Consider the following 20,833-nt stretch of genomic DNA (forward strand, 5'->3'; position numbering starts at 1 on the left):
TAGGTATTGAATATTGAATTTTTAGCTGGCTTTGGTGCCTTGGACATGAGCTAGGACCTTAATATTCTGCATGAAAGGAGGACTAGCAGCCGAGTTGCATGAGAGAATGTGAAAAGTGTTCAAATGTAGTAAAAACAAGAGAAATACGTCTGTTTTCGTCATTGGTTATCGAATCGACTTAAAGCCAGATCGTCACATTGGCCGCTATTCTCTCTGAAACGCTTGTACTAATCGTCTGCAAAGCTATGTCGCGTGCTGCGGTATGCGGAGACACTACAAGCTTCATAGTAGAACACAGATGAAGCTTGTAAGTTGATGTAATACCCAGTAAGAATTAGTACTATTCAAGTTTTAGGTATTGATTATTGACTTTTTAGCTGGCTTTGGTGCCTTGGACATGAGCTTGGACCTTAAGATTCTGCATGAAAGGAGGACTAGCAGCCGAGTTGCACGGGAGAATGTGAAAAGTGTTCATATGTAGTAAATACCTGAGAAATCCGTCCGTTTTCGTCATTTGTTATCGAATCGACTTAAAGCCAGATCGTCACATTGGCCGCTCTTCTCTCTGAAACGGTTGTAATTATCGTCTGCAAAGCTATGTCGCGTGCTGCGGTATGCTGAGACACTAAAAGCACCATAGTAGAACAAAGATGATGCTTCTAAGTTGATGTAATAGCCAGTAAGAAGTAGTACAATTCAAGTTTTAGGTATTGAATATTGACCTTTTAGCAGGCTTTGGTGCCTTGGACATGAGCTAGGACCTTAAGATTCTGCATGAAAGGAGGACTAGCAGCCGAGTTGCACGGGAGAATGTGAAAAGTGTTCATATGTAGTAAAAACCTGAGACATCCGTCCGTTTTCGTCATTTGTTATCGAATCGACTTAAAGCCAGATCGTCACATTGGCCACTCTTCTCTCTGAAACGGTTGTACTTATCGTCTGCAAAACTATGTCGCGTGCTGCGGTATGCGGCGAAACTAAAAGCACCGTTGTAGAACACAGATGAAGCTTCTAAGTTGATGTAATAGCCAGTAGGAAGCAGTACAATTCAAGTTTTAGGTATTGATTATTGACTTTTTAGCTGGCTTTGGTGCCTTGGACATGAGCTAGGACCTTAAGATTCTGCATGAAAGGAGGACTAGCAGCCGAATTGCACGGGAGAATGTGAAAAGTGTTCATATGTAGTAGAAACCTGAGAAATCCGTCCGTTTTCGTCATTTGTTATCGAATCGACTTAAAGCCAGATCGTCACATTGGCCGCTCTTCTCTCTGAAACGGTTGTACTTATCGTCTGCAAAGCTATGTCGCGTGTTGCCGTAGGCGGAAACAGGAAAAGCACCATAATAGAACACAGATGAAGCTTCTAAGTTGATGTAATAGCCAGTAAGAAGTAGTCCAATTCAAGTTTTAGGTATCGATTATTGACTTTTTAGATGGCTTTGGTTCCTTGGACATGAGCTAGGACTTTAAGATTCTGCATAAAAGGAGGACTAGCAGCCCAGTTGCACGGGAGAATGTGAAAAGTGTTCATATGTAGTAAAAACCTGAGACATCCGTCCGTTTTCGTCATTTGTTATCGAAGTGACTTAAACCCAGATCGTCACATTTTCCGCTCTTCTCTCTGAAACGGTTGTACTTATCGTCTGCAAAGCTATGTCGCGTGCTGCGGTATGCGGAGACACTAAAATCACCATAGTAGAACACAGATGATGCTTCTAAGTTGATGTAATAGCCAGTAAGAAGTAGTACAATTCAAGTTTTAGGTATTGAATATTGACCTTTTAGCTCGCTTTGGTGCCTTGGACATGAGCTAGGACCTTAAGATTCTGCATGAAAGGAGGACTAGCAGCCGAGTTGAACGGGAGGATGCGAAAAGTGTTCATGTGTAGTAAAATCCTGAGAAATCTGTCCGTTTACGTAATGTATTACCGAATCGTGTTCAAGCCAGATCGTCACATTGGCCGCTCTTCTCTCTGAAACGGTTGTACTTATCGTCTGCAAAGCTATGTCGCGTGCTGCGATATGCTGAAACACTAAAAGCACAATAGTAGAATACAGATCAAGCTTCTAAGTTGATGTAATAGCCAGTAAGAAGTAGTACAATTCAAGTTTTAGGTATTGAATATTGACCTTTTAGCCGGCTTTGGTGCCTTGGACATGTGCTAGGACCTTAAGATTCTGCATGAAAGGAGGACTAGTTGCCGAGTTGCACGGGAGAATGTGAAAAATGTTCATATGTAGTAAAAAAATGAGACATCCGTCCGTTTTCGTCATTTGTTATCGAATCGACTTAAAGCCAGATCGTCACATTGGCCGCTCTTCTCTCTGAAACGGTTGTACTTATCGTCTGCAAAACTATGTCGCGTGCTGCGGTATGCGGAGAAACTAAAAGCACCGTAGTAGAACACAGATGAAGCTTCTAAGTTGATGTAATAGCCAGTAAGAAGTAGTACAATTCAAGTTTTAGGTATTGATTATTGACTTTTTAGCTGGTTTTGGTGCCTTGGACATGAGCTAGGACCTTAAGATTCTGCATGAAAGGAGGACTAGCAGCCGAGTTGCACGGGAGAATGTGAAAAGTGTTCATATGTAGTAAAAACCTTAGAAATCCGTCCGTTTTCGTCATTTGTTATCGAATCGACTTAAAGCCAGATCGTCACATTGGCCGCTCTTCTCTCTGAAACGGTTGTACTTGTCGTCTGCAAAGCTATGTCACGTGCTGCGATATGCGGAGACACTAAAATCACCACAGTAGAACACAGATGAAGCTTCTAAGTTGATGTAATAGCCAGTAAGAAGTAGTACAATTCAAGTTTTACGTATTGAATATTGACCTTTTTGCTGGCTTTGGTGCCTTGGACATGTGCTAATACCTTAAGATTCTGCATGAAATGAGAACTAGCAGCCGAGTTGCACGGGAGAATGTGAAAAGTGTTCATATGTAGTAAAAACCTGAGAAATCCGTCCGTTTTGGTCATTTGTTATCGAATCGACTTAAAGCCAGATCGTCACATTGGCCGCTCTTCTCTCTGAAACGGTTGTACTTATCGTCTGCAAAGCTATGTCGCGTGTTGCCGTAGGCGGAAACAGGAAAAGCACCATAATAGAACACAGATGAAGCTTCTAAGTTGATGTAATAGCCAGTAAGAAGTAGTCCAATTCAAGTTTTAGGTATCGATTATTGACTTTTTAGATGGCTTTGGTGCCTTGGACATGAGCTAGGACTTTAAGATTCTGCATAAAAGGAGGACTAGCAGCCCAGTTGCACGGGAGAATGTGAAAAGTGTTCATATGTAGTAAAAACCTGAGACATCCGTCCGTTTTCGTCATTTGTTATCGAATTGACTTAAACCAGATCGTCACATTTTCCGCTCTTCTCTCTGAAACGGTTGTACTTATCGTCTGCAAAGCTATGTCGCGTGCCGCGGTATGCGGAGACACTAAAATCACCATAGTAGAACACAGATATGCTTCTAAGTTGATGTAATAGCCAGTAAGAAGTAGTACAATTCAAGTTTTAGGTCTTGATTATTGACTTTTTAGCTGGCTTTGGTGCCTTGGACATGTGCTAATACCTTAAGATTCTGCATGAAATGAGAACTAGCAGCCGAGTTTCACGGGCGAATGTGAAAAGTGTTCATATGTAGTAAAAACCTGAGAAATCCGTCCGTTTTCGTCATTTGTTATCGAATCGACTTAAAGCCAGATCGTCACATTGGCCGCTCTTCTCTCTGAAACGGTTGTACTTATCGTCTGCAAAGCTATGTCGCGTGTTGCCGTAGGCGGAAACAGGAAAAGCACCATAATAGAACACAGATGAAGCTTCTAAGTTGATGTAATAGCCAGTAAGAAGTAGTCCAATTCAAGTTTTAGGTATCGATTATTGACTTTTTAGATGGCTTTGGTTCCTTGGACATGAGCTAGGACTTTAAGATTCTGCATAAAAGGAGGACTAGCAGCCCAGTTGCACGGGAGAATGTGAAAAGTGTTCATATGTAGTAAAAACCTGAGAAATCCGTCTGTTTTCGTCATTTGTTATCGAATCGACTTAAAGCCAGATCGTCACATTGGCCGATCTTCTCTCTGAAACGGTTGTACTTATCGTCTGCAAAACTATGTCGCGTGCTGCGGTATGCGGCGAAACTAAAAGCACCGTAGTAGAACACAGATGAAGCTTCTAAGTTGATGTAATAGCCAGTAAGAAGCAGTACAATTCAAGTTTTAGGTATTGATTATTGACTTTTTAGCTGGTTTTGGTGCCTTGGACATGAGCTAGGACCTTAAGATTCTGCATGAAAGGAGGACTAGCAGCCGAGATGCACGGGAGAATGTGAAAAGTGTTCATATGTAGTAAAAACCTGAGAAATCCGTCCGTTTTCGTCATTTGTTATCGAATCGACTTAAAAGCCAGATCGTCACATTGGCCGCTCTTCTCTCTGAAACGGTTGTACTTATCGTCTGCAAAGCTATGTCGCGTACTGCCGTATTCGGAGACACTAAACGCACCATAGTAGAACACAGATGAAGCTTCTAAAATGATGTAATAGCCAGTAAGAAGTAGTACAATTCAAGTTTTAGGTATCGGTTATTGAATTTTTAGCTGACTTTGGTGCCTTGGACATGAGCTAGGACCTTAAGATTCTGCATGAAAGGAGGACTAGCAGCCGAGTTGCACGGGAGAATGTGAAAAGTGTTCATATGTAGTAAAAACCTGAGAAATCCGTCCGTTTTCGTCATTTGTTATCGAATCGACTTAAAGCCAGATCGTCACATTTTCCGCTCTTCTCTCTGAAACGGTTGTACTTATCGTCTGCAAAGCTATGTCGCGTGTTGCCGTAGGCGGAAACAGGAAAAGCACCATAATAGAACACAGATGAAGCTTCTAAGTTGATGTAATAGCCAGTAAGAAGTAGTCCAATTCAAGTCTTAGGTATCGATTATTGACTTTTTAGATGGCTTTGGTGCCTTGGACATGAGCTAGGACTTTAAGATTCTGCATAAAAGGAGGACTAGCAGCCCAGTTGCACGGGAGAATGTGAAAAGTGTTCATATGTAGTAAAAACCTGAGACATCCGTCCGTTTTCGTCATTTGTTATCGAATTGACTTAAAGCCAGATCGTCACATTTTCCGCTCTTCTCTCTGAAACGGTTGTACTTATCGTCTGCAAAGCTATGTCGCGTGCTGCGGTATGCGGAGACACTAAAAGCACCATAGTAGAACACAGATGATGCTTCTAAGTTTATGTAATAGCCAGTAAGAAGTAGTACAATTCAAGTTTTAGGTATCGGTTATTGACTTTTTACCCTTCTTTGGTGCCTTGGACACGAGCTAGGAACTTAAGATTTTGCATGAAGGAGGACTAGCAGCCGAGTTGCACGGGAGAATGTGAAAAGTGTTCATATGTAGTAAAACCTGAGAAATACGTCCGTTTTCGTCATTTGTTATCGAATCGACTTAAAGCCAGATCGTCACATTGGCCGCTCTTCTCTCTGAAACGGTTGTACTTATCGTCTGCAAAGCTATGTCGCGTGCTGCGGTATGCTGAGACACTAAAAGCACCATAGTAGAACACAGATGAAGCTTCGAAGTTGATGTAATAGCCAGTAAGAAGTAGTACAATTCAAGTTTTAGGTATTGATTATTGACTTTTTAGCTGGCTTTGGTGCCTTGGACATGAGCTTGGACCTTAAGATTCTGCATGAAAGGAGGACTAGCAGCCGAGTTGCACGGGAGAATGTGAAAAGTGTTCATATGTAGTAAATACCTGAGAAATCCGTCCGTTTTCGTCATTTGTTATCGAATCGACTTAAAGCCAGATCGTCACATTGGCCGCTCTTCTCTCTGAAACGGTTGTAATTATCGTCTGCAAAGCTATGTCGCGTGCTGCGGTATGCTGAGACACTAAAAGCACCATAGTAGAACAAAGATGATGCTTCTAAGTTGATGTAATAGCCAGTAAGAAGTAGTACAATTCAAGTTTTAGGTATTGAATATTGACCTTTTAGCAGGCTTTGGTGCCTTGGACATGAGCTAGGACCTTAAGATTCTGCATGAAAGGAGGACTAGCAGCCGAGTTGCACGGGAGAATGTGAAAAGTGTTCATATGTAGTAAAAACCTGAGACATCCGTCCGTTTTCGTCATTTGTTATCGAATCGACTTAAAGCCAGATCGTCACATTGGCCACTCTTCTCTCTGAAACGGTTGTACTTATCGTCTGCAAAACTATGTCGCGTGCTGCGGTATGCGGCGAAACTAAAAGCACCGTTGTAGAACACAGATGAAGCTTCTAAGTTGATGTAATAGCCAGTAGGAAGCAGTACAATTCAAGTTTTAGGTATTGATTATTGACTTTTTAGCTGGCTTTGGTGCCTTGGACATGAGCTAGGACCTTAAGATTCTGCATGAAAGGAGGACTAGCAGCCGAATTGCACGGGAGAATGTGAAAAGTGTTCATATGTAGTAGAAACCTGAGAAATCCGTCCGTTTTCGTCATTTGTTATCGAATCGACTTAAAGCCAGATCGTCACATTGGCCGCTCTTCTCTCTGAAACGGTTGTACTTATCGTCTGCAAAGCTATGTCGCGTGTTGCCGTAGGCGGAAACAGGAAAAGCACCATAATAGAACACAGATGAAGCTTCTAAGTTGATGTAATAGCCAGTAAGAAGTAGTCCAATTCAAGTTTTAGGTATCGATTATTGACTTTTTAGATGGCTTTGGTGCCTTGGACATGAGCTAGGACTTTAAGATTCTGCATAAAAGGAGGACTAGCAGCCCAGTTGCACGGGAGAATGTGAAAAGTGTTCATATGTAGTAAAAACCTGAGACATCCGTCCGTTTTCGTCATTTGTTATCGAATTGACTTAAACCCAGATCGTCACATTTTCCGCTCTTCTCTCTGAAACGGTTGTACTTATCGTCTGCAAAGCTATGTCGCGTGCTGCGGTATGCGGAGACACTAAAATCACCATAGTAGAACACAGATGATGCTTCTAAGTTGATGTAATAGCCAGTAAGAAGTAGTACAATTCAAGTTTTAGGTATTGAATATTGACCTTTTAGCTCGCTTTGGTGCCTTGGACATGAGCTAGGACCTTAAGATTCTGCATGAAAGGAGGACTAGCAGCCGAGTTGAACGGGAGGATGCGAAAAGTGTTCATGTGTAGTAAAATCCTGAGAAATCTGTCCGTTTACGTAATTTATTACCGAATCGAGTTCAAGCCAGATCGTCACATTGGCCGCTCTTCTCTCTGAAACGGTTGTACTTATCGTCTGCAAAGCTATGTCGCGTGCTGCGATATGCTGAAACACTAAAAGCACAATAGTAGAATACAGATCAAGCTTCTAAGTTGATGTAATAGCCAGTAAGAAGTAGTACAATTCAAGTTTTAGGTATTGAATATTGACCTTTTAGCCGGCTTTGGTGCCTTGGACATGTGCTAGGACCTTAAGATTCTGCATGAAAGGAGGACTAGTTGCCGAGTTGCACGGGAGAATGTGAAAAATGTTCATATGTAGTAAAAAAATGAGACATCCGTCCGTTTTCGTCATTTGTTATCGAATCGACTTAAAGCCAGATCGTCACATTGGCCGCTCTTCTCTCTGAAACGGTTGTACTTATCGTCTGCAAAACTATGTCGCGTGCTGCGGTATGCGGAGAAACTAGAAGCACCGTAGTAGAACACAGATGAAGCTTCTATGTTGATGTAATAGCCAGTAAGAAGTAGTACAATTCAAGTTTTAGGTATTGATTATTGACTTTTTAGCTGGTTTTGGTGCCTTGGACATGAGCTAGGACCTTAAGATTCTGCATGAAAGGAGGACTAGCAGCCGAGTTGCACGGGAGAATGTGAAAAGTGTTCATATGTAGTAAAAACCTTAGAAATCCGTCCGTTTTCGTCATTTGTTATCGAATCGACTTAAAGCCAGATCGTCACATTGGCCGCTCTTCTCTCTGAAACGGTTGTACTTGTCGTCTGCAAAGCTATGTCACGTGCTGCGGTATGCGGAGACACTAAAATCACCACAGTAGAACACAGATGAAGCTTCTAAGTTGATGTAATAGCCAGTAAGAAGTAGTACAATTCAAGTTTTACGTATTGAATATTGACCTTTTTGCTGGCTTTGGGGCCTTGGACATGTGCTAATACCTTAAGATTCTGCATGAAATGAGAACTAGCAGCCGAGTTGCACGGGAGAATGTGAAAAGTGTTCATATGTAGTAAAAACCTGAGAAATCCGTCCGTTTTGGTCATTTGTTATCGAATCGACTTAAAGCCAGATCGTCACATTGGCCGCTCTTCTCTCTGAAACGGTTGTACTTATCGTCTGCAAAGCTATGTCGCGTGTTGCCGTAGGCGGAAACAGGAAAAGCACCATAATAGAACACAGATGAAGCTTCTAAGTTGATGTAATAGCCAGTAAGAAGTAGTCCAATTCAAGTTTTAGGTATCGATTATTGACTTTTTAGATGGCTTTGGTGCCTTGGACATGAGCTAGGACTTTAAGATTCTGCATAAAAGGAGGACTAGCAGCCCAGTTGCACGGGAGAATGTGAAAAGTGTTCATATGTAGTAAAAACCTGAGACATCCGTCCGTTTTCGTCATTTGTTATCGAATTGACTTAAACCAGATCGTCACATTTTCCGCTCTTCTCTCTGAAACGGTTGTACTTATCGTCTGCAAAGCTATGTCGCGTGCCGCGGTATGCGGAGACACTAAAATCACCATAGTAGAACACAGATATGCTTCTAAGTTGATGTAATAGCCAGTAAGAAGTAGTACAATTCAAGTTTTAGGTCTTGATTATTGACTTTTTAGCTGGCTTTGGTGCCTTGGACATGTGCTAATACCTTAAGATTCTGCATGAAATGAGAACTAGCAGCCGAGTTTCACGGGCGAATGTGAAAAGTGTTCATATGTAGTAAAAACCTGAGAAATCCGTCCGTTTTCGTCATTTGTTATCGAATCGACTTAAAGCCAGATCGTCACATTGGCCGCTCTTCTCTCTGAAACGGTTGTACTTATCGTCTGCAAAGCTATGTCGCGTGTTGCCGTAGGCGGAAACAGGAAAAGCACCATAATAGAACACAGATGAAGCTTCTAAGTTGATGTAATAGCCAGTAAGAAGTAGTCCAATTCAAGTTTTAGGTATCGATTATTGACTTTTTAAATGGCTTTGGTGCCTTGGACATGAGCTAGGACTTTAAGATTCTGCATAAAAGGAGGACTAGCAGCCCAGTTGCACGGGAGAATGTGAAAAGTGTTCATATGTAGTAAAAACCTGAGACATCCGTCGTTTTCGTCATTTGTTATCGAATTGACTTAACCCAGATCGTCACATTTTCCGCTCTTCTCTCTGAAACGGTTGTACTTATCGTCTGCAAAGCTATGTCGCGTGCCGCGGTATGCGGAGACACTAAAATCACCATAGTAGAACACAGATGATGCTTCTAAGTTGATGTAATAGCCAGTAAGAAGTAGTACAATTCAAGTTTTAGGTCTTGATTATTGACTTTTTAGCTGGCTTTGGTGCCTTGGACATGAGCTAGGACCTTAAGATTCTGCATGAAAGGAGGACTAGCAGCCAAGTTGCACGGGAGAATGTGAAAAGTGTTCATATGTAGTAAAAACCTGAGAAATCCGTCTGTTTTCGTCATTTGTTATCGAATCGACTTAAAGCCAGATCGTCACATTGTCCGATCTTCTCTCTGAAACGGTTGTACTTATCGTCTGCAAAACTATGTCGCGTGCTGCGGTATGCGGCGAAACTAAAAGCACCGTAGTAGAACACAGATGAAGCTTCTAAGTTGATGTAATAGCCAGTAAGAAGCAGTACAATTCAAGTTTTAGGTATTGATTATTGACTTTTTAGCTGGTTTTGGTGCCTTGGACATGAGCTAGGACCTTAAGATTCTGCATGAAAGGAGGACTAGCAGCCGAGATGCACGGGAGAATGTGAAAAGTGTTCATATGTAGTAAAAACCTGAGAAATCCGTCCGTTCTCGTCATTTGTTATCGAATCGACTTAAAAGCCAGATCGTCACATTGGCCGCTCTTCTCTCTGAAACGGTTGTACTTATCGTCTGCAAAGCTATGTCGCGTACTGCCGTATTCGGAGACACTAAACGCACCATAGTAGAACACAGATGAAGCTTCTAAAATGATGTAATAGCCAGTAAGAAGTAGTACAATTCAAGTTTTAGGTATCGGTTATTGAATTTTTAGCTGACTTTGGTGCCTTGGACAGGAGCTAGGACCTTAAGATTCTGCATGAAAGGAGGACTAGCAGCCGAGTTGCACGGGAGAATGTGAAAAGTGTTCATATGTAGTAAAAACCTGAGAAATCCGTCCGTTTTCGTCATTTGTTATCGAATCGACTTAAAGCCAGATCGTCACATTTTCCGCTCTTCTCTCTGAAACGGTTGTACTTATCGTCTGCAAAGCTATGTCGCGTGTTGCCGTAGGCGGAAACAGGAAAAGCACCATAATAGAACACAGATGAAGCTTCTAAGTTGATGTAATAGCCAGTAAGAAGTAGTCCAATTCAAGTCTTAGGTATCGATTATTGACTTTTTAGATGGCTTTGGTGCCTTGGACATGAGCTAGGACTTTAAGATTCTGCATAAAAGGAGGACTAGCAGCCCAGTTGCACGGGAGAATGTGAAAAGTGTTCATATGTAGTAAAAACCTGAGACATCCGTCCGTTTTCGTCATTTGTTATCGAATTGACTTAAAGCCAGATCGTCACATTTTCCGCTCTTCTCTCTGAAACGGTTGTACTTATCGTCTGCAAAGCTATGTCGCGTGCTGCGGTATGCGGAGACACTAAAAGCACCATAGTAGAACACAGATGATGCTTCTAAGTTTATGTAATAGCCAGTAAGAAGTAGTACAATTCAAGTTTTAGGTATCGGTTATTGACTTTTTACCCTTCTTTGGTGCCTTGGACACGAGCTAGGAACTTAAGATTTTGCATGAAGGAGGACTAGCAGCCGAGTTGCACGGGAGAATGTGAAAAGTGTTCATATGTAGTAAAACCTGAGAAATACGTCCGTTTTCGTCATTTGTTATCGAATCGACTTAAAGCCAGATCGTCACATTGGCCGCTCTTGTCTCTGAAACGGTTGTACTTATCGTCTGCAAAGCTATGTCGCGTGCTGCGGTATGCTGAGACACTAAAAGCACCATAGTAGAACACAGATGAAGCTTCGAAGTTGATGTAATAGCCAGTAAGAAGTAGTACAATTCAAGTTTTAGGTATTGAATATTGACCTTTTAGCTGGCTTTGGTGCCTTGGACATGAGCTAGGACCTTAAGATTCTGCATGAAGGAGGACTAGCAGCCGAGTTGCACGGGAGAATGTGAAAAGTGTTCATATGTAGTAATAACCTGAGAAATCCGTCCTTTTTCGTCATTTGTTATCGAATCGACTTAAAGCCAGATCGTCACATTGGCCGCTCTTCTCTCTGAAGCGGTTGTACTTATCGTCTGCAAAGCCATGTCACGTGCTGCGGTATGTGGTGACACTAAAACCACCGCAGTAGAACACAGATGAAGCTTCTAAGTTGATGTAATATCCAGTAAGAAGTAGTACAATTCAAGTTTTAGGTATCGATTATTGACTTTTCAGCTGGCTTTGGTGCATTGGACATGAGCTAGGACCTTAAGATTCTGCATGAAAGGTGGACTAGCAGCCGAGTTCCACGGGAGAATGTGAAAAGTGTTCATATGTAGTAAAAACCTGAGAAATCCGTCCGTTTTCGTCATTTGTTATCGAATCGACTTAAAGCCAGATCGTCACATTTGCCGCTCTTCTCTCTGAAACGGTTGTACTTATCGTCTGCAAAACTATGTCGCGTGCTGCGGTATGCGGAGAAACTAAAAGCAACGTAGTAGAACACAGATGAAGCTTCTAAGTTGATGTAATAGCCAGTAAGAAGTAGAACAATTCAAGTTTTACGTATTGATTATTGACTTTTTGCTGGCTTTGGTGCCTTGGACATGAGCTAGGACGTTAAGATTCTGCATGAAAGGAGGACTAGCAGCCGAGTTGCACGGGAGAATGTGAAAAGTCTTCATATGTAGTAAAAACCTGAGAAATCCGTCCGTTTTAGTCATTTGTTATCGAAGCGACTTAAAGCCAGATCGTCACATTGGCCGCTCTTCTAACTGAAACGGTTGTACTTATCGTCTGCAAAGCTATGTCGCGTACTGCGGTATTCGGAAACACTAAAAGCACCATAGTAGAACACAGATGAAGCTCCTAAGATGATGTAATAGCCAGTAAGAAGTAGTACAATTCAAGTTTTAGGTATCGGTTATTGACTTTTTAGCTGGCTTTGGTGCCTTGGACATGAGCTAGGACCATAAGATTCTGCATGAAAGGAGGACTAGCAGCCGAGTTGCACGGGAGAATGTGAAAAGTGTTCATATGTAGTACAAACCTGAGATATCCGCCCGTTTTCGTCATTTGTTATCGAATCGACTTAAAGCCAGATCGTCACATTGGCCGCTCTTCTCTCTGAAACGGCTGTACTTACCGTCTGCAAAGCTATGTCGCGTGCTGCGGTATGCGGAGACACTACAATCACCATAGTAGAACACAGATGAAGCTTCTAAGTTGATGCAATAGCCAGTAAGAAGTAGAACAATTCAAGTTTTAGGTATCGACTATTGACTCTTTAGCTGGCTTCGGTACCTTGGACATGAGCTAGGACCTTAAGATTCTGCATGAAAGGAGGACTAGCAGCCGAGTTGCACGACAGAATGTGAAAAGTGTTCATATGTAGTAAAAACCTGAGAAATCCGTCCGTTTTCGTCATTTGTTATCGAATCGACTTAAAGCCAGATGGTCACATTGGCCGCTCTTCTCTCTGAAACGTTTGTACATATCGTCTGCAAAGCTATGTCGCGTGCAGCGGTATGTGGAGACACTAAAATCACCATAGTAGAACACAGATGAAGCATCTAAGTTGATGTAATAGCCAGTAAGAAGTAGTACAATTCAAGTTTTAGGAATCGATTATTGACTTTTTAGCTAGCTTTGGTGCCTTGGACATGAGCTAGGACTTTAAGATTCTGCATAAAAGGAGGACTAGCAGCCCAGTTGCACGGGAGAATGTGAAAAGTGTTCATATGTAGTAAAAACCTGAGACATCCGTCCGTTTTCGTCATTTGTTATCGAATTGACTTAAACCAGATCGTCACATTTTCCGCTCTTCTCTCTGAAACGGTTGTACTTATCGTCTGCAAAGCTATGTCGCGTGCCGCGGTATGCGGAGACACTAAAATCACCATAGTAGAACACAGATATGCTTCTAAGTTGATGTAATAGCCAGTAAGAAGTAGTACAATTGAAGTTTTAGGTCTTGATTATTGACTTTTTAGCTGGCTTTGGTGCCTTGGACATGTGCTAATAATTTAAGATTCTGCATGAAATGAGAACTAGCAGCCGAGTTGCACGGGAGAATGTGAAAAGTGTTCATATGTAGTAAAAACCTGAGAAATCCGTCCGTTTTCGTCATTTGTTATCGAATCGACTTAAAGCCAGATCGTCACATTGGCCGCTCTTCTCTCTGAAACGGTTGTACTTATCGTCTGCAAAGCTATGTCGCGTGTTGCCGTAGGCGGAAACAGGAAAAGCACCATAATAGAACACAGATGAAGCTTCTAAGTTGATGTAATAGCCAGTAAGAAGTAGTCCAATTCAAGTTTTAGGTATCGATTATTGACTTTTTAGATGGCTTTGGTGCCTTGGACATGAGCTAGGACTTTAAGATTCTGCATAAAAGGAGGACTAGCAGCCCAGTTGCACGGGAGAATGTGAAAAGTGTTCATATGTAGTAAAAACCTGAGACATCCGTCGTTTTCGTCATTTGTTATTGAATTGACTTAAACCAGATCGTCACATTTTCCGCTCTTCTCTCTGAAACGGTTGTACTTATCGTCTGCAAAGCTATGTCGCGTGCCGCGGTATGCGGAGACACTAAAATCACCATAGTAGAACACAGATGATGCTTCTAAGTTGATGTAATAGCCAGTAAGAAGTAGTACAATTCAAGTTTTAGGTCTTGATTATTGACTTTTTAGCTGGCTTTGGTGCCTTGGACATGAGCTAGGACCTTAAGATTCTGCATGAAAGGAGGACTAGCAGCCAAGTTGCACGGGAGAATGTGAAAAGTGTTCATATGTAGTAAAAACCTGAGAAATCCGTCTGTTTTCGTCATTTGTTATCGAATCGACTTAAAGCCAGATCGTCACATTGGCCGATCTTCTCTCTGAAACGGTTGTACTTATCGTCTGCAAAACTATGTCGCGTGCTGCGGTATGCGGCGAAACTAAAAGCACCGTAGTAGAACACAGATGAAGCTTCTAAGTTAATGTAATAGCCAGTAAGAAGCAGTACAATTCAAGTTTTAGGTATTGATTATTGACTTTTTAGCTGGATTTGGTGCCTTGGACATGAGCTAGGACCTTAAGATTCTGCACGAAAGGAGGACTAGCAGCCGAGTTGCACGGGAGAATGTGAAAAGTGTTCATATGTAGTAAAAACCTGAGACATCCGTCCGTTTTCGTCATTTGTTATCGAATCGACTTAAAGCCAGATCGTCACATTGGCCGCTCTTCTCTCTGAAACGGTTGTACTTATCGTCTGCAACGCTATGTCGCGTACTGCGGTATTCGAAGACACTAAAAGCACCATAGTAGAACACAGATGAAGCTTCTAAAATGATGTAATAGCCAGTAAGAAGTAGTACAATTCAAGTTTGAGGTATCGGTTATTGACTTTTTAGCTGGTTTTGGTGCCTTGGACATGAGCTAGGACCTTAAGATTCTGCATGAAAGGAGGACTAGCAGCCGAGATGCACGGGAGAATGTGAAAAGTGTTCATATGTAGTAAAAACCTGAGAAATCCGTCCGTTTACGTCATTTGTTATCGAATCGACTTAAAAGCCAGATCGTCACATTGGCCGCTCTTCTCTCTGAAACGGTTGTACTTATCGTCTGCAAAGCTATGTCGCGTACTGCCGTATTCGGAGACACTAAACGCACCATAGTAGAACACAGATGAAGCTTCTAAAATGATGTAATAGCCAGTAAGAAGTAGTACAATTCAAGTTTTAGGTATCGGTTATTGAATTTTTAGCTGACTTTGGTGCCTTGGACATGAGCTAGGACCTTAAGATTCTGCATGAAAGGAGGACTAGCAGCCGAGTTGCACTGGAGAATGTGAAAAGTGTTCATATGTAGTAAAAACCTGAGAAATCCGTCCGTTTTCGTCATTTGTTATCGAATCGACTTAAAGCCAGATCGTCACATTTTCCGCTCTTCTCTCTGAAACGGTTGTACTTATCGTCTGCAAAGCTATGTCGCGTGTTGCCGTAGGCGGAAACAGGAAAAGCACCATAATAGAACACAGATGAAGCTTCTAAGTTGATGTAATAGCCAGTAAGAAGTAGTCCAATTCAAGTCTTAGGTATCGATTATTGACTTTTTAGATGGCTTTGGTGCCTTGGACATGAGCTAGGACTTTAAGATTCTGCATAAAAGGAGGACTAGCAGCCCAGTTGCACGGGAGAATGTGAAAAGTGTTCATATGTAGTAAAAACCTGAGACATCCGTCCGTTTTCGTCATTTGTTATCGAATTGACTTAAAGCCAGATCGTCACATTTTCCGCTCTTCTCTCTGAAACGGTTGTACTTATCGTCTGCAAAGCTATGTCGCGTGCTGCGGTATGCGGAGACACTAAAAGCACCATAGTAGAACACAGATGATGCTTCTAAGTTTATGTAATAGCCAGTAAGAAGTAGTACAATTCAAGTTTTAGGTATCGGTTATTGACTTTTTACCCTTCTTTGGTGCCTTGGACACGAGCTAGGAACTTAAGATTTTGCATGAAGGAGGACTAGCAGCCGAGTTGCACGGGAGAATGTGAAAAGTGTTCATATGTAGTAAAACCTGAGAAATACGTCCGTTTTCGTCATTTGTTATCGAATCGACTTAAAGCCAGATCGTCACATTGGCCGCTCTTCTCTCTGAAACGGTTGTACTTATCGTCTGCAAAGCTATGTCGCGTGCTGCGGTATGCTGAGACACTAAAAGCACCATAGTAGAACACAGATGAAGCTTCGAAGTTGATGTAAAAGCCAGTAAGAAGTAGTACAATTCAAGTTTTAGCTATTGAATATTGACCTTTTAGCTGGCTTTGGTGCCTTGGACATGAGCTAGGACCTTAAGATTCTGCATGAAACGAGGACTAGCAGCCGAGTTGCACGGGAGAATGTGAAAAGTGTTCATATGTAGTAAAAACCTGAGAAATCCGTCCGTTTTCGTCATTTGTTATCGAATCGACTTAAAGCCAGATCATCACATTGGCCGCTCTTCTCTCTGAAACGGTTGTACTTATCGTCTGCAAAGCTATGTCGCGTGCTGCGGTATGTGGAGACACTAAAAGCACCTTAATAGAACACAGATGAAGCTTCTAAGTTGATGTAATACCCAATAAGAAGTAGTACAATTCAAGTTTTAGGTATCGAATATTGACTTTTTAGCTGGCTTTGGTGCCTTGGACATGAGCTAGGACCTTAAGATTCTGCATGAAAGGAGGACTAGCAGCCGAGTTGCACGGGAGAATGTGAAAAGTGTTCATATGTAGTAATAACCTGAGAAATCCGTCCTTTTTCGTCATTTGTTATCGAATCGACTTAAAGCCAGATCGTCACATTGGCCGCTCTTCTCTCTGAAGCGGTTGTACTTATCGTCGGCAAAGCCATGTCACGTGCTGCGGTATGTGGTGACACTAAAATCACCGCAGTAGAACACAGATGAAGCTTCTAAGTTGATGTAATATCCAGTAAGAAGTAGTACAATTCAAGTTTTAGGTATCGATTATTGACTTTTCAGCTGGCTTTGGTGCATTGGACATGAGCTAGGACCTTAAGATTCTGCATGAAAGGTGGACTAGCAGCCGAGTTCCACGGGAGAATGTGAAAAGTGTTCATATGTAGTAAAAACCTGAGAAATCCGTCCGTTTTCGTCATTTGTTATCGAATCGACTTAAAGCCAGATCGTCACATTTGCCGCTCTTCTCTCTGAAACGGTTGTACTTATCGTCTGCAAAACTATGTCGCGTGCTGCGGTATGCGGAGAAACTAAAAGCAACGTAGTAGAACACAGATGAAGCTTCTAAGTTGATGTAATAGCCAGTAAGAACTAGAACAATTCAAGTTTTACGTATTGATTATTGACTTTTTGCTGGCTTTGGTGCCTTGGACATGAGCTAGGACCTTAAGATTCTGCATGAAAGGAGGACTAGCAGCCGAGTTGCACGGGAGAATGTGAAAAGTCTTCATATGTAGTAAAAACCTGAGAAATCCGTCAGTTTTAGTCATTTGTTATCGAAGCGACTTAAAGCCAGATCGTCACATTGGCCGCTCTTCTCCCTGAAACGGTTGTACTTATCGTCTGCAAAGCTATGTCGCGTACTGCGGTATTCGGAAACACTAAAAGCACCATAGTAGAACACAGATGAAGCTCCTAAGATGATGTAATAGCCAGTAAGAAGTAGTACAATTCAAGTTTTAGGTATCGGTTATTGACTTTTTAGCTGGCTTTGGTGCCTTGGACATGAGCTAGGACCATAAGATTCTGCATGAAAGGAGGACTAGCAGCCGAGTTGCACGGGAGAATGTGAAAAGTGTTCATATGTAGTACAAACCTGAGATATCCGTCCGTTTTCGTCATTTGTTATCGAATCGACTTAAAGCCAGATCGTCACATTGGCCGCTCTTCTCTCTGAAACGGCTGTACTTACCGTCTGCAAAGCTATGTCGCGTGCTGCGGTATGCGGAGACACTACAATCACCATAGTAGAACACAGATGAAGCTTCTAAGTTGATGCAATAGCCAGTAAGAAGTAGAACAATTCAAGTTTTAGGTATCGATTATTGACACTTTAACTGGCTTCGGTACCTTGGACATGAGCTAGGACCTTAAGATTCTGCATGAAAGGAGGACTAGCAGCCGAGTTGCACGACAGAATGTGAAAAGTGTTCATATGTAGTAAAAACCTGAGAAATCCGTCCGTTTTCGTCATTTGTTATCGAATCGACTTAAAGCCAGATGGTCACATTGGCCGCTCTTCTCTCTGAAACGTTTGTACATATCGTCTGCAAAGCTATGTCGCGTGCAGCGGTATGTGGAGACACTAAAATCACCATAGTAGAACACAGATGAAGCATCTAAGTTGATGTAATAGCCAGTAAGAAGTAGTAAAATTCAAGTTTTAGGAATCGATTATTGACTTTTTAGCTAGCTTTGGTGCCTTGGACATGAGCTAGGACTTTAAGATTCTGCATGTAAGGAGGACTAGCAGCCGAGTTGCACGGGAGAATGTGAAAAGTGTTCATATGTAGTAAAAACCTGAGAAATCCGTCCGTTTTCGTCATTTGTTATCGAATCGACTTAAAGCCAGATCGTCACATTGGCCGCTCTTCTCTCTGAAACGGTTGTACTTATCGTCTGCAAAACTATGTCGCGTGCTGCGGTATGCGGAGAAACTAAAAGCACCGTAGTAGAACACAGATGAAGCTTCTAATTTTATGTAATAGCCAGTAAGAAGTAGTACAATTCAAGTTTTAGGTATCGATTATTGACTTTTTACCCTTCTTTGGTGCCTTGGACATGAGCTAGGAACTTAAGATTTTGCACGAAAGGATTACTAGCAGCTGCGTTGCGCGGGAGAATGTCAAAACTGTTCAAATGTAGTAAAAACCTGAGAAATCCGTCCGTGTTCTTCATTTGTTATCGAATCGACTTAAAGCCAGATCGTCACATCGGCCGCTCTTCTCTCTGAAACGGTTGTACTTATCGTCTGCAAAGCTATTCTCGTGCTGCGGTATGCGGAGACACTAAAATCACCACAGTAGAACACAGATGAAGATTCTAAGTTGATGTAATACCCAGTAAGAAGTAGTACAATTCAAGTTTAAGGTATCTATTATTGACTTTTTAGCTGGCTTTGGTGCCTTGGACATGAGCTAGGACCTTAACATTCCTCATGAAAGGATGACTAGCAGCCGAGTTGCACGGGAGAGTGTGAAAAGTGTTCATATGTAGTAAAAACCTTAGAAATCCGTCCGTTTTCGTCATTTGTTATCGAATCGACTTAAAGCCAGATCGTCACATTGGCCGCTCTTCTCTCTGAAGCGGTTGTACTTGTCGTCTGCAAAGCTATGTCGCGTGCTGCGGTATGCGGAGACACTAAAATCACCACAGTAGAACACAGATGAAGCTTCTAAGTTGATGTAATAGCCAGTAAGAAGTAGTACAATTCAAGTTTTAGGTATTGAATATTGACCTTTTTGCTGGCTTTGGTGCCTTGGACATGTGCTAGGATCTTAAGATTCTGCATGAAAGGAGAACAAGCAGCCGAGTTGCACGGGAGAATGTGAAAAGTGTTCATATGTAGTAAAAACCTGAGAAATCGGTCCGTTATCGTCATTTGTTATCGAATCGACTTAAAGCCAGATCGTCACTAAGGCCGCTCTTCTCCCTGAAACGGTTGTACTTATCGTCTGCAAAGCTATGTCGCGTGCTGCGATATGCTGAGACACTAAAAGCACCATAGTAGAATACAGATCAAGCTTCTAAGTTGATGTAATAGCCAGTAAGAAGTAGTACAATTCAAGTTTTAGGTATTGAATATTGACCTTTTAGTTGGCTTTGGTGCCTTGGACATGAGCTAGGACCTTAAGATTCTGCATGAAAGGAGGACTAGCAGCCGAGTTGCACGGGAGAATGTGAAAAATGTTCATATGTAGTAAAAAAATGAGACATCCATCCGTTTTCGTCATTTGTTATTGAATCGACTTAAAGCCAGATCGTCACATTGGCCGCTCTTCTCTCTGAAACGGTTGTACTTATCGTCTGCAAAACTATGTCGCGTGCTGCGGTATGCTGAGACACTAAAAGCACCATAGTAGAACACAGATGAAGCTTCGAAGTTGATGTAATAGCCAGTAAGAAGTAGTACAATTCAAGTTTTAGGTATTGAATATTGACCTTTTAGCTGGCTTTGGTGCCTTGGACATGAGCTAGGACCTTAAGATTCTGCATGAAAGGAGGACTAGCAGCCGAGTTGCACGGCAGAATTTGAAAAGTGTTCATATGTAGTAAAAACCTGAGAAATCCGTCCGTTTTCGTCATTTGTTATCGAATTGACTTAAAGCCAGATCGTCACATTGGCCGCTCCTCTCACTGAAACGGTTGTACTTATCGTCTGCAAAGCTATGTCGCGTGCTGCGGTATTCGGAGACACTAAAAGCACCATAGTAGAACACAGATGAAGCTTTGAAGTTGATGTAATACCCAATAAGAATTAGTACAATTCAAGTTTTAGGTATCGAATATTGACTTTTTAGCTGGCTTTGGTGCCTTGGACATGAGCTAGGACCTTAAGATTCTGCATGAAAGGAGGACTAGCAGCCGAGTTGCACGGGAGAATGTGAAAAGTGTTCATATGTAGTAATAACCTGAGAAATCCGTCCTTTTTCGTCATTTGTTATCGAATCGACTTAAAGCCAGATCGTCACATTGGCCGCTCTTCTCTCTGAAGCGGTTGTACTTATCGTCTGCAAAGCTATGTCACGTGCTGCGGTATGTGGTGACACTAAAATCACCGCAGTAGAACACAGATGAAGGTTCTAAGATGATGTAATATCCAGTAAGAAGTAGTAAAATTCAAGTTTTAGGTATTGAATATGGACCTTTTAGCTGGCTTTGGTGCCTTGGACATGAGCTAGGACCTTAAGATTCTGCATGAAAGTAGGA

The sequence above is a fragment of the Schistocerca gregaria genome, unplaced genomic scaffold, assembly GCF_023897955.1.
Source record: "Schistocerca gregaria isolate iqSchGreg1 unplaced genomic scaffold, iqSchGreg1.2 ptg000067l, whole genome shotgun sequence".
NCBI classification, from domain to species: domain Eukaryota; kingdom Metazoa; phylum Arthropoda; class Insecta; order Orthoptera; family Acrididae; genus Schistocerca; species Schistocerca gregaria.